Consider the following 13,774-nt stretch of genomic DNA (forward strand, 5'->3'; position numbering starts at 1 on the left):
CAGGTCAGATATGGACAGCATCTGCAGTGCTTTCTCTATCTCTGAATCAGACTTCTGCTACAGCTCCTCAATTTCAGCCAGAAAATACCTGAAATTGCACAAAAACACAAAAACTTATAGTAGAATCCAAAAATGTGATTTTAACACTAAAATCTATAAAAACTCAATAAAAACTAAGCAAAAACTACTAAAAACTATATGAAAGTGATGCCAAAAAGTGTATAAAATATCCATTCATCAACGTTTCTCTGGTATTTCATCAAGTAGCCACATAACAGGAGTCTCGAGCACAAGATTTAGGTTAAAGTTCGCATATAAACGGGGTGCAAACGTTGGCTGGTCTCACCATATATACATATAAACAGAGAATGAGATTCACCCTAGACTCAGAAGACTACCTAGAGTGTAATCTTCTTTGCGAAAGATCATCAGTGAACCACGGAAGGGTACTCATGCTTCCATCTGAAGGGGGAAAGAAGGGTTAATGTATAATAGTCTATACTTTTTTTCAGGTTAAAAGGCCCAAAACTGCCGTCCAACGCCAGCCTCCTGCCCCCTTCCAAGCGTCCAGTGCCCAAGGAGAAGAAACCAGCGTCCAAACGCCCAAAGAGGACCCACTAGCCAGCGTTCAACACCCTAGAGGCCTCCTAGGACGGGGATCTCATCAAAGCTCAGTCCAAACACTCACCAAGTGGGCCCTAGAAGTGAATTTTAGCACTAAAAAGATTGTTTTACCCTTACTAGTCATCAGTTTAGTATTTAAAGTAGAAGATCACTCTTTGTTAAGGATCTTCGGCCACTTTACATCATATTTTCATTTACCACATTGTATTTCCATCAGTATGATTTTCTAAACCTCATAGGTTGAGGGGAGGAGCCCTGTTGAGTCCTATGAATTAATAAAAGTGTTACTATTTTCCTTCAATCCGTGTTTGATTTAATTCGAAGATGTATACTTGTTCTTCAACATGGTGAATAGGATGATCCGTGAAAATCAGCTCTATTCATCATATTAAGACCATATGCCTGACAAATACCCATGTCTACTTGGGTTCGTGTGAATATGTAGTTGGAAAGCATGAACCGCCAGCTTGATTGTACATCTCTCAGATGGCTAATCCACGACTTTGTTGGGGACTTCTCGAGACACCAATTCAGCCAATTTTTGAGGAGATTAGGATCTCTGTGGTAGAGGCTAGAAATCAAAGAAGCAGCATTCTCTGATCCAGAAGATTCGACATTGTCTGTGGTGTTTTGAGTAGGATCACCAAAGAGAATGAACTGCTAGAGGAGATTAATGATCGCGGCCATACGGCGTTGATCACATACAACCTGCCATAGAAGAAATCATTCACCGTCAAAGGAGACAGTAATACCAGAGTTAATTCAGAAAGACAAAGCAACTCTAATCCTTAGCCATCTTCCTATTACTGTTTACATTCCAATTCACAAAAGTATTTTATACACTTTTCTTTATTCCTTTTATGCAATTAAAAATAACAAACCAACACCTCCTACTCTTTCATCCACCTATTCTTTCATCCGCCTAACTAAGACCTGCAAGATAACCACAGCTTGCTTCAAACCACAATCCTCATGGGATTGACCCTGACTCGCTCAGGTACACTTGGACGACCCAGTGTACTTGTTGGTACAGTTATACGGAGTGTGGGGATTCGTGCACCAAGTTTTTGGCACCGTTGCTGGGGATTTTTCGAGTTTGGACAACTGATGGATTATCTTGTTCCCCAAATCAGGTAATTTTTTTATTTTAATTTTGGAGTCTTTCATTTTATTTTCTTCGTATTTTCGAAAAAATTAAAAACCTTTTTCAAAAATATTTTTCTTTTCTTTGTTTAATCTTTGTTCTTGTTTTGAGTCTTTTGGTTTTGTTATTGAGAATTTTCAAATTTCTTGAGTCTTTCTTCTAAAAATCTTCAAAACCTTTTCTGTTTTTGGCTATGTATTTTCTTTTGATTTTTTTACTTTTGAGTCTTACCTATTTCTTGTTTTCTTTTTCAAAAATTTTTCAAAATCTTTTCTTTTCTTTAGTAATCTTTCTCTTTTGTTTGAGTCTTGTGCCAATCTTTAAGTTTGGTGCCCCTTGGTCACTTTGGTTTTCATTTCTTTTAACCTGTTCTTGGTTTTTTTTCTTCATATTCGAATTATTCTTGGCTATTTTCCTTGTTTGTTTTCAAAAATTTTAATTTTGGTATCTTTTAGTGTTTTTTATTTTAAAACTTTTGAAAATAGTGTGTTTTGTTTTAAAAATTTTTAAGTTTGGTGTTTTTTGCATGTTCTTGTGTTCTTTGAATTTTTTGAGTTTTGTTCTTGGTGTTCTTCTTGATCTTCAAAGTGTTCTTGTATTTATTTTTATTTTGATCTTAAAATTTTTAAGTTTGGTGTCTCTTTGTGCTTTTCTTGTTAATTTTCGCACAAGGTCCCTTTAGATCTAAAAATTTTAAGTTTGGTATCTTTTTGTTGTTTTTCTCTTTCCTCATTAAATTCAAAAATAAAAAAATATCTTTTCTATCTTTATTTTAATTAAAATTTTCGAAAATTACATAAAAAATTCAGATTTTAATTTTAAATTTTTATCTTATCTTATCTTAGTTTTCAATTTTCAAAATCAAATCTTTTCAAAAATCATATCTCTTTCAAAATTTTATCTTATCTTTTTATCTTTCTTTAAAATTCAAAATTCAAAATCCTATCTTATCTTATTTCAAATTTTAAAATTCAATTTCAAAATTTAAAATTTAAATTTCAAATCTTAAATTTCAAAATCTAACATTTTCAAAAATCAAATCTTTTTCAAACCTTTGTCTTATCTTGCTTCAATCTCAAAATTCAATTTTCAAATTCTTATCTTATCTTATTTCAAAATTCAAAATTTCAAAATTCAAGTTTTCAAGATTCAATTTTCAAATTTAAATTTCAAATTTCAAAACTCAAAATTTAAAATTCAAATTTCAAATTTTAAAATCAAATCTTTTTCAAAATTCAAATTTCAAATCTTATCTTCTTTTACTTCTTTTCAGTTCTTTCTTTTAAAATTTGATTCTTTCTTATCTTTCTTTTAAAATTTAAATTTCAAATATTTTTAAATTAGAAAACTTTTTGATTTTGATTTCAAATCTTTTTAATTTAAAACTTATCTTTTCTTAACTTACTTATCTTATCTAACTTATCTTATCTTCAATTTAAAATCTTTTCTATCTTATCTTATTCTAAATTTTAAAATAAATTCTTTTTCAAATATTTCAATTCTTATCTTATCTTGTTGACTTTTTCAAATATTTTTAAAATTAAATCTTTTCTAATCTTCTATCTTATCTTATTTTCAAATCTTTCTTAATTAGTTACTTGTTCTCTCTCTTCTTTTTCAAAACTCACTAACTAATTCCTCTCTCTTCTAATTTTCGAAATTTCTTAATTATTTCTTTTATTTTCGAATTACTTTTCTATTTTTATTTTATTTATTTATTTAATTTTCGAAAAAAAATCCATCTCTCTCCCTCCACCTCCATTCTTCTTGTCTTCTCAAGACATCTTACTGGAAGTGCGCTATACTCTGATATATAGACATACACCTTCCCACTTCCTTGTTTCCTGACTGAGTGTACAGAAATAGAAAGAGTTCACCATGAACCCGAATGGGGATGAACAGTTCAAAAGAACTTTGGAGTCTTATACAGCCTCCACTCTTGACTTCTATGGAAGTAGCATTAGCATACCTCCTATTGGAGTAGCTAACTTTGAGCTCAACCCACAGTTAATCATTCTAGTGCAGTAAAACTGCCAATTTCATGGACTTCCATAAGAAGAGCCCATGGAATTCCTTGCAGAATTCCTGCAATATACTAACATAGTGTACACTGAGGGAGTAGACCAGGATGTCTACAGACTGATGCTTTTTTCTTTTGCTGTTAAAGACCAGTCAAAGAGGTGGTTAGACAACCAACCCATGTCTAGCTTGAAAACATGGAATCAGCTGGTGGACAAGTTTTGGAATCAATACTTTTCTCCAAGGAAGCTGAGCCAGTTGACACTGGATATATAAGGCTTCAAACAAGGAGATGATGAATCCCTTTATGATGCTTAGGGGAGATATAAGATGATGCTACGAAAATATCCTACTAAAATGTTTCCAGGATGGGTAAAGTTAGACATGTTCTATTATGGACTCACAGATATGGCTAAGATGTCCTTAGACCATTCTGCTGGTGGTTCAATCCACATGAACAACATGATAAACACTAATTTTGTGGTTTATATTGTGTAGAATTTGGGAGGTTTTATCAATATTTCTCACACTTATCCACAAGAAATGCATGGTTTTGTGTTCTCTTCCTAATATTGCTTCATGATAAAAAACATGCTTATTTTACCTTCGAATTGCTATATTTTGATCTCTTTTATTGTCATTCAATACCGTGATGTATTTGTTGAGTGATTTCAAGATTTATAGGACAAGAATGGCCTATAAGAGAGAAAGAAAGCATGCACAAAAGGGAAAAACATGAAGACTTAGATTTTGGGAACTTCAGCACCGACGCGTACGCGCACCTCGCGCGCACGCGTGGATGAGGATAGTTGGAAGCGATGCGCAAGGATGGACACATCCGCGCAGATCAGAGAATTCCCACTGACGCGCACGCGCACATGGCGCGCACGCGTGGATCACAAAAGCAATCGGCGCGCATGTACGCATAATGGGCACGCGCGGAAAGCTGCACGTGACCTCATTAAAGGAAATCGTGCCTGGCAATTTCTGAGGCTCATCAGGCCCAAATTCAAGCTGTTTCTGCATGGAAAAGACCCAAGGATGCTAGGGGGAAAGGGGGGATCAATCATTTTACACTTAGACACAATTTTAGTTAGTTTTTGGGTTCTTTGTTCTTCTATAGAGAGAAACCTTTATTCCTCTCTAGATCTAGCTTTAATTTGATCTTCCCTTATTGAATTCTAAATTGGATCTTGTCAATTACTAGTTTTAATTGTTTAATTTGAATTCTCTAGTATAATTTTGTTTAGATCTTGTGTTTGTTTTATGTTTCTTTGTTGTTTGTCATTTTATACCCATTTCATGAATTTTGTAGATCCTGATTTGTTATTGCTGCATTGATGATTTCCATGATTAATTGTGTAGTTTGAGTGATTGTATGTTGATAATTGTTAGTGGGTACTTGTTAGTTCCAATTTAATTGCAATTTAATTAGATCTTTTATTAATGCTTACCATGTGTTTGATGAAATGTTTTCTTTGATTATGGAGTAGTTCTCTTTACTCTTGGCCTAGGCTAAGGGAATTGGGTAAGATTGAGTCATTGGATCTAATGGATTTGATGATTTGGGAACCCTTAGTGGTTAATTTGATAGCCATTGACACTAGCCTGCTACCAAGTTAATTGGTAGTTAGGTTGGACCTTATGGGTTGATGTTGACCAAACCATTTAACATACTTCAAGTATAGAAGTAGACCTAATGAGTTTGGTTCCTCATAATTGTCAAGATATGGTTATTAGACAAGGATAGTGATCTCAATTCCCATGCTTAGCCAAGAGTTGCTTTTATCATTCATATTTGAAAACCCAAAAATCTTGATTGCTTTATCTTAGTTGTAGTTACTTGTTTAGTTTAGAATAGAATTACTTTGGATGTTATTTTATGAGTTTGGAATTATTTATATTTTGCTCTAATTGTTTGCATTAGTTTCTTGCATTCCAAGATTACTTACTTTTTAAGATTCCTAGTTTAATTTCTTGCTCATGACTTGCAACCCCGGATTTTAACCAATGTTGAAGCACATGTTTGCCCATTCCTTGTGAGACGACCCGTGATTTGAATACTTCGGTTACGTTTATTGGGGTTGAACTTATGACAACCAAATTCCCTTCTAAATTTGATACTCGAGGATTGTTGTTGGGAAGAGCTATACTTGCAACGGGATTTTATTGAGAAATTCTATACCAACATAGTCCATGGGGCCCATCACAACACCATTGAAGAAGCTCACGAGCTCATTGAGACAGTTGTCAGCAGTCAACATCTGTACTCATCTGATGAGACTCCAGTGAAAGGAGAGGTTAAGACAATGTTCACCGAATCAGACCCTCCTGAGCAAAGTGGGTCATTATCCTAACAACTGCACTCCCTTGCACAGCAAACGTTAAAATTACAAGAGATTTTGCAAGATGCCAAAGCCTTTAACAAGAATATAGAGGCACAGTTGAGTCAAGCTAGACAGCACTTGTCTGAACAGATAAGAGAAGAGTGCTGATGAGCGGATATTTTATACGCTTTTTGGGGTTAATTTCATATAGTTTTTAGTGTGATTTAGTTAGTTTTTAGTTTATTTTCAGTAGCTTTTAGGCAAAATTCATATTTCTGGACTTTACTATGAGTTTGTGTGTTTTTCTGTGATTTCAAGTATTTTCTAGCTGAAATCGAGGGAGCTGAGCAAAAATCCGATTCAGGCTGAAAAAGGACTGCTGATGCTGTTGGATTCTGACCTCCCTGCACTCAAAGTAGATTTTCTGGAGCTGCAGAACTCCAAATGGCGCGCTTCCAATTGCGTTGAAAATTAGACATCCAGGGCTTTCCAGTAATATATAATAGTCCATACTTTGCTCAAGGATAAATGACGTAAACTGGCGTTCAACGCCAGTTCCATGCTGCTGTCTGGCGTCCAGCTTGTACCAAGGAGGCTGAGCCTCAGATGGTATACACTATTGAGGAACTAAAAAAAGAAGAGACTCAAGAAGAGACTGGGAGCACATTGTTGCATGCCCCTCTTATGGGAAGAAAGCCTGAAGTACCAGACCCTCAGTTGCCCCAAAAGGAGACCAAGGATGAGCAAAGATCACAATCCTTGGAAGGCTCTGAAAAGATGCAAATCAATATTCCTTTTGTTGAGGTTGTGGAACAATGGTCTCTATCTACTAGAAAAAACCTCTCTGATGCTGAGAGAGGAAAATTAGTGATGAGGTTACATAAGGATTACATGGTTATCAAGGTCCTTCAACCTCTACTACCCCCTAACAAAGGAGGTACTTCCATGCAAAGTACAATACTGGAGCCTCCTTCCTTGGTGAAAACTCATATAGTTTTCCCAGACATCAAACTTAAGTTTGGTGTTGGGCAGTCATCAGCCACCAAGGAGGAAGGTCCCAAGAGGAAAATGCACAGGGGATGGAAAAACAATACAACCCGTACCTTGACAAGCAAGGAGAATCAAACCCATCACATTAAAAGAAAGCTTGTTATGAGGAATTCAAATCTTAGGGCACTAATCTCCTCCTCTTCTCCCATGGAGTCATTTTTGTTAACCAACTGGAAGAAGAGGAAGAAAGTCAGCAATCGAGTGTCAAGCTAATAACATTAAAGAAGCGCTTGTTAGGAGGCATCCCAACCATGAGTAGAGTATTTTTGTTCTTATTTCTTTTGTTTATTTTTAGAGTTTTTCTTTGCTTTTTAATGTTTGTGATCATGTGCAGTAGTTAAAACAGAAACAGAAACAGTTAGAGCTGGAAAAAAATACCTTGGAGCAGAAACCTTGCTGGCGTTGAACGCCAAACAAGGAGCCAGAGTGGGCATTCAACGCCCTCTAGGGAGCAACAAGCTTGCGTTGAACGCCAGCCATGGTGTAGTAGCTGGGCGTTCAATGCCCATATGGAGGGCAGGGAATTCAATTGCCCTAGCCTTTCAGGACCAGTAGGTCCCACAGAATCCCCACCTACACTACACCCTTCTACTCTATTCTTCCCTATTGTTCATATTTACTCGAGGACAAGCAAAACTCTTAAGTTTGATGTTGCAAAAGCTTTGCCTTTTGACTTTTACCACTCCTAAAGGGCTATGAGGGAAGAACAACAAAGATAAAGGAGTGACATTGAAGAGATCAAACACTACATTGGATCCTCAAGGAGGAGTACTAGCCGCCACCGTTAAAGGTGGATTTGTTCTCTTTAAACATCTGAAAGAATGATGAAAAAGGAAAAGTATTATTGGTAATCTGAAAAATCCAAAAAAATTGATTCTTGGAGCAAGAAAAAGCAGCAAAAAGAAAAAGAAAAAAAACATGGCAAAAAAATAAATAAATAAATAATAAACAGCAGAAAAAGTCAATAGCTCTTTAAACCAAAAGGCAAGAGGAAAAAGCCAGTAACCCTTTTAAACCAAAAGGCAAGGGTAAAAGGATCCAAGGCTTTGAGCATTAGTGGTTAAGAGGGCCTAAACGAATAAAATCCTGGCCTAAGCGGCTCAAACAAGCTGTCCCTAACCATGTGCTTGTGGCGTGAAGGTGTCAAGTGAAAAGCTTGAGACTGAGCGGTTAAAGTCGTAATCCAAAGCAAAAAGAGTGTGCTTAAGAACTTTGGACACCTCTATCTGGGGATTCTAGCAAAGCTGAATCACAATGCGAAAGGGTTCACGTAGTTAAAGTGTCTATGGCATTTATGTATCCGGTGGTAATACTGGAAAACTAAGTGCTTAGGGTCACGGCCAAGACTTTGAAAGCTGTGTTCAAGAATAAAAAAGAATTGAACTATGAGAGTCAATAATATCATCTGGATTCTAAATTCCTAAAGCGACCAACATTTTTGAGTTTCAATGGATAGTGAGATGCCAAAACTATTTAGAAGCAAAAAGCTACTAAGTCCCGCTCATCTAATTGAAACTGAGCTTCATTGGAAACTTTGAAATTTATTGTATCTTACTTTTCTTTTTATCCTACTGTATTTTTAGTTGCTTGGGGACAAGCAACAGTTTAAGTTTGGTGTTGTGATGAGCAGATATTTTATACGCATTTTGGCATCATTTTCATATAGTTTTTAGCATGTTTTGTTTACTTTTTATTAAGTTTTTATAGGTTTTAGTGTTAATTTCACAGTTTTGGATTTTACTATCAGTTTTGTGTTTTTGTGCAATTTCAGGTATTTTTTGGCTGAAATTAACGAATTGGAGCAGAAGTCTGATTCAAAGACAGAGAAAGCACTGTAGATGCTATCCGAATCTGACCTCCTTCCACTTGGAAGAACTTTTCTAGAGCTACAGAAGTTTCATGAAGCGTTCTCAACGGCTATGGAAAGCTGACTTCTAGAGCTTTCCAGCAATGTATAATAGTCTATACTTTTCTTCAGATTAAAAGGCCCAAAAATGGCGTCCATCGTCAGCCTCCTGCCCCCTTCCAGGTGTCCAGCGCCCAAGGAGAAGAGACCAGCGCCCAAACACCTAAAGAGCACCCCCTAGCCAGCGTTCAATGCCCTAGAGGCCTCCTAGCACGTGGATCTCATCAAAGCTCATTCCAAACACTCACCAAGTGGGCCCCGGAAGTGGATTTTAGCACTAAAAAGATTGTTTTACCCTTACTAGTCATTAGTTTAGTATTTAAAGTAGAAGATAACTCTTTGTTAAGGATCTTCGGCCACTTTACATCATATTTTTGTTTACCACATTGTATTTCCATCAGTATGAGTTTCTAAACCTCCTAGGTTAAGGGGAGGAGCCCTGCTGAGTGCTATGAATTAATAAAAGTGTTATTATTTTCCTTCAATGCGTGTTTGATTTAATTCTAAGATGTATACTCGTTCTTCAACATGGTGAATAGGATGATCCATGACAATCATCTCTGTTCATCATACTAAGATCTCGTGGCTGACAACCACCCGTGTTCTTCTTGGGTTCGTGTGAATACGTGACTGGAAAGCATCGAACCGCCAACTTGACTATACATCTCTCATACGGCTAATCTACGACTTCGTTGGGGACTTCTTGAAACACCAGTTCAGCCGAGGTATGGAGAGATTAAGGTCTCTGTGGTAGAGGCTAGAAAAAGATGCAGTATTCTCTGATCCGAAAGATCCAACCTTGTCTGTAACGTTTTGAGTAGGATCATTAAGGAGAATGGACTGCAGGAACTTCACCCTCAATCAGAATAGATTCGCACTAACCCTGGGGTTCAGATCTGGAGGAGTATTAGCGGCTGCTCAAACCAGCATCAATCACATACAGCCTGCCATTGAAGAAATCATTCATAATTGAAGAAGATAGTAATACTAGAGTTAATCCAGAAGGACAAAGCAACTCCAAGCCTTAACCATCTTCTTATCCCTGATTATAATTCAATTCACAAAGTATTTTATACCCTTTATTCCTTTTATGATTTTAACCAAATTCAAACCAATAACTCTTCTATCCGCCTGACTAAGATCTGCAAGATAAACATAGCTTGCTTCAAACCACAATCCTCGTGGGATCGACCCTGACTCGCTTAGGTATTACTTGGACGACCCAGTGCACTTGCTGGTTCAGCTGTACGAAACATGGGATTCGTGCACCATGTTTCATTATTGATTATTTGTTTGACGAATACTATAGCTCAAAAATATCTCAATTAAGGCATTATATCATTGTCGATGGAAGTTGAACCTGTAGTAATTCAAGATGGCCAATATATTTTTTATAGGATTGGATAGAAGAATATTTATTAAAATGAATATAGTCATTGTAATGAATTTTCTTGAATATTAGATTTTTATGTCAGTCTTGTAAATTCTTTGAAGGTACAAGACAATAAAATAGGTTGACTTTAATATCATTAGAAGTTAAATTTAATTGTTCAAGTAAGCACCACTAATTATATTAATAAAGTAATTTTGTAATAATAATATGATTTACATTTTAATTTTCTCGCATAAATTCATTTCAAAATGTAGGAATCAGACTCAATTACACTAAAATTTTAAAAGTAATATAGAATTCACAACAAAATTAACATTCTTTAAGGAAATAAAATTATTTATGACTCTTTTCTAATTATAAATAATAACAAGACTTAGAAAAAAATATTGATGTCATCATTCTTATTAACTAAACCATAATATTAGGTAATTGATAGTTTTATAAGCCGAAACTATTAAGTAATAATGTAAAAATTAACAATGAACAAGTAATAAAGATTCATAAAAAATCTATTATATATTACTAATTTTATAATTAAAATATGTCATATTTTTATCTATTCTATCTATTATTCTATTATATTATATAAAAATCAGGTTTCTACACTTAATGATGGAGTTGATGTGGCATATTTTTGAGAGTGTTTAGCGATTCATTTCTTTTAACTCATTAAATACAATTTATTACGATAAATTAACTATATCAACTAATTGATTTGATTAGATATTTAAATGGATTAATCTCTACATACAAGTGTTTTACGTTTACAAGCTTTACAAGTCTGAAGAGAATGAAATCCTATAAATGCGCTGCTTAGGTTACGGGCCCATTTAACAAACTTTTAAATCAATCCAAATCAATTAATGCGTGAATATATAAGTTCCATTTTTCAAAAGATTTCGTTTCCCTTTTCGAGTTTCTTGCCAAATTTGTTCGATCTCCTTCCTGCGTTCTCTCTTTGCCTTCGATCTCCTTCTGTATTTTTTCGATTTTCATGGTTTCTGAAATCAAGTTTTAAAATTGTTTTGAAGATAATGGAACTTCAGAAATACACCCAAAGGATTATAGAAATACACCAAAACGGTTACAGAAATAAACCTAAACGGTTACAGAAATACACCCAAAGGATTACAGAAATACATCCAAAGGATTTAAGAAATACACCCAATATCAGGGGAGACAGTATATTTCTTCTTGAAATCTTTTAATGTTTTGCTGGTTAAGGATGAGGCACATGGCAGAGACAATCTAGAAAAAAAACCTAGAAGAACAGTAAAATAGTACCTTGAATAATGTTTGTTTCTTCATTTTTTCTGGTGAATTTTGATGAAAATTTGTATCTTTTCTTCTTGATTTCTTCTACTCTTCGCAGAATCGTAGTTTGTTTCAAATGTCGCTTGAATCTTGACGGTTTGCGTTTTGATTGAGGAAGAAGAAGAAGAGTACGGCATAATAAACGTGTTGTAAGGCGCGTGCGTTGGACGCTCAATTTAAAGGAGTGGTGCGCGTATTTTTTTTCTTGGATTTGGGCTAACTTGTATAGCTTGTAAGCCAAAATGCTTGTATGTGTCACCAAAAGATGGAACATCATCTACTATTCCTCTGCACGATCAGACGTTGCCATATGACGTCTCTCTAGTACCTCATCAGGTAGTCACACAACAGGAGTCTCGTACATAGGATTTAGGCTAAAGTGCGCATACGAACGGGGTGCAGACGTTGGCTAGTCTCACAGTATATACATATAAATAGAAACGGAGTTTACTCTAGACTCAGAAGACTACCTAGAGCGGAATCCTTTTTTTTGCGTACAATCGTCAGCGAATTACGGAAGGGAACTCTTGCATCCATCTGAAGAGGGAAGGGAGAGAGAAGGGGTAAGAACTGGGGAGTTCTTAGTAGGACCGGGGTTTTTAGTTAAGTTCATTAATTTCGTGTTGTTTAGCAGATTAATAGCAAAATACCGAGAAGCAGTAGACAGAAGAAACAGATAAATAGAGAAAATAGAAAGCAAAACACAAACAAAAGAATACAAGAAAACAAAACACAGACACAGTGAATAGAATACAAACAAAGAAAGCATACATTCATTCAACAATCATAACAGTGGAAATGCACAACCAAGTATGATGCATGTCTGGGCCTAGTGCAGGTAATGAACTCATTTGTCAGTTACATACCCGCTCCTGACGTTACCCAGAGTCCTTTGACTAGGTAAGGCTTCCCTGTTGGCAGTACCCAATGCAAGAGTCCTTTGACTTGCGAGGCAAACCACTACAAGAGTTCTTTGACTTGCAGGGTGGCACTAGCAACCCACTGTAAGAGTCTTTTGACTTGCAGGACGGAGCTAGTTAACTTATATCTACCTAACACACTCACTGTAAGAGTCCTTTGAGTTATAGGAGCATATGCTAGTTGTGTTTTCTCGATACCTCTATAAGAGTCCTCTGACTTACAGAATAGCACTATAGCTAGGTATCCCAGGAAAGCGTTCTCAGTGGTCGCACCACCATCTATCTGACTGCCTCTCTGTAGCAGATTCTTACATAACCGTTCTCAAGCATCGCCCGAAGTCTCATAAGTCACACATAACCATACTTTCCATCACTTAGATATCATCTTTATCATCTTTCCACAATCATAAATCAAGCATCACAGTGATCTCATTTCATAATTCTCTACTTACTCTGTAAGGTTAAAGACACTGCTATATAGCTTTTAACTCCTTTTCTTTCTAACATGATTGCAAGTTTTTAAAACTTATTTCATTACCTTACATACCTCTATACCTTCTCTTATACCTTCACTTAGGTGTTTAATAAAGAGAATTAGAGAATTTTAGACTCAAATCTGCCTTCCTGAGACTTTTAGAAAAAAATGCCTTTTGATTAATATTTTATTATTATTAATAAAATAATATTTTAATATTTTAATATCTAAATAATAATATTTTATTCAACTTTTAAAAATTGTATTTTGACCCCCGAACTTCTTGGAAATTTCATGTTAACCCCTTAACTTTTAATATTAATACTTTGGCCCCTCAACTTTTCATTAATTAACTTTCAACCCCAAACTTTTTAATAATTATATTTTAACCCTAAAATCATCAAAACCAAATGTTTTTATTTTCCTCCAAAAACCAAAAACATTTTTTCAAAAGTTCATCAGATTTCAACTTGATTTTCAGCCAGTTTTTCAATTTTTGCCAAACCAAAGAGCAACGTTTCAGACATCAAATACACATAAAAAACATACCAAATATCATGAATTTCATGGCTGGAAAGCCATGTTTTCCAGTAGCAACAACA

The sequence above is a fragment of the Arachis ipaensis genome, chromosome B06 (assembly GCF_000816755.2).
Source record: "Arachis ipaensis cultivar K30076 chromosome B06, Araip1.1, whole genome shotgun sequence".
Classification (NCBI taxonomy): Eukaryota; Viridiplantae; Streptophyta; class Magnoliopsida; order Fabales; family Fabaceae; genus Arachis; species Arachis ipaensis.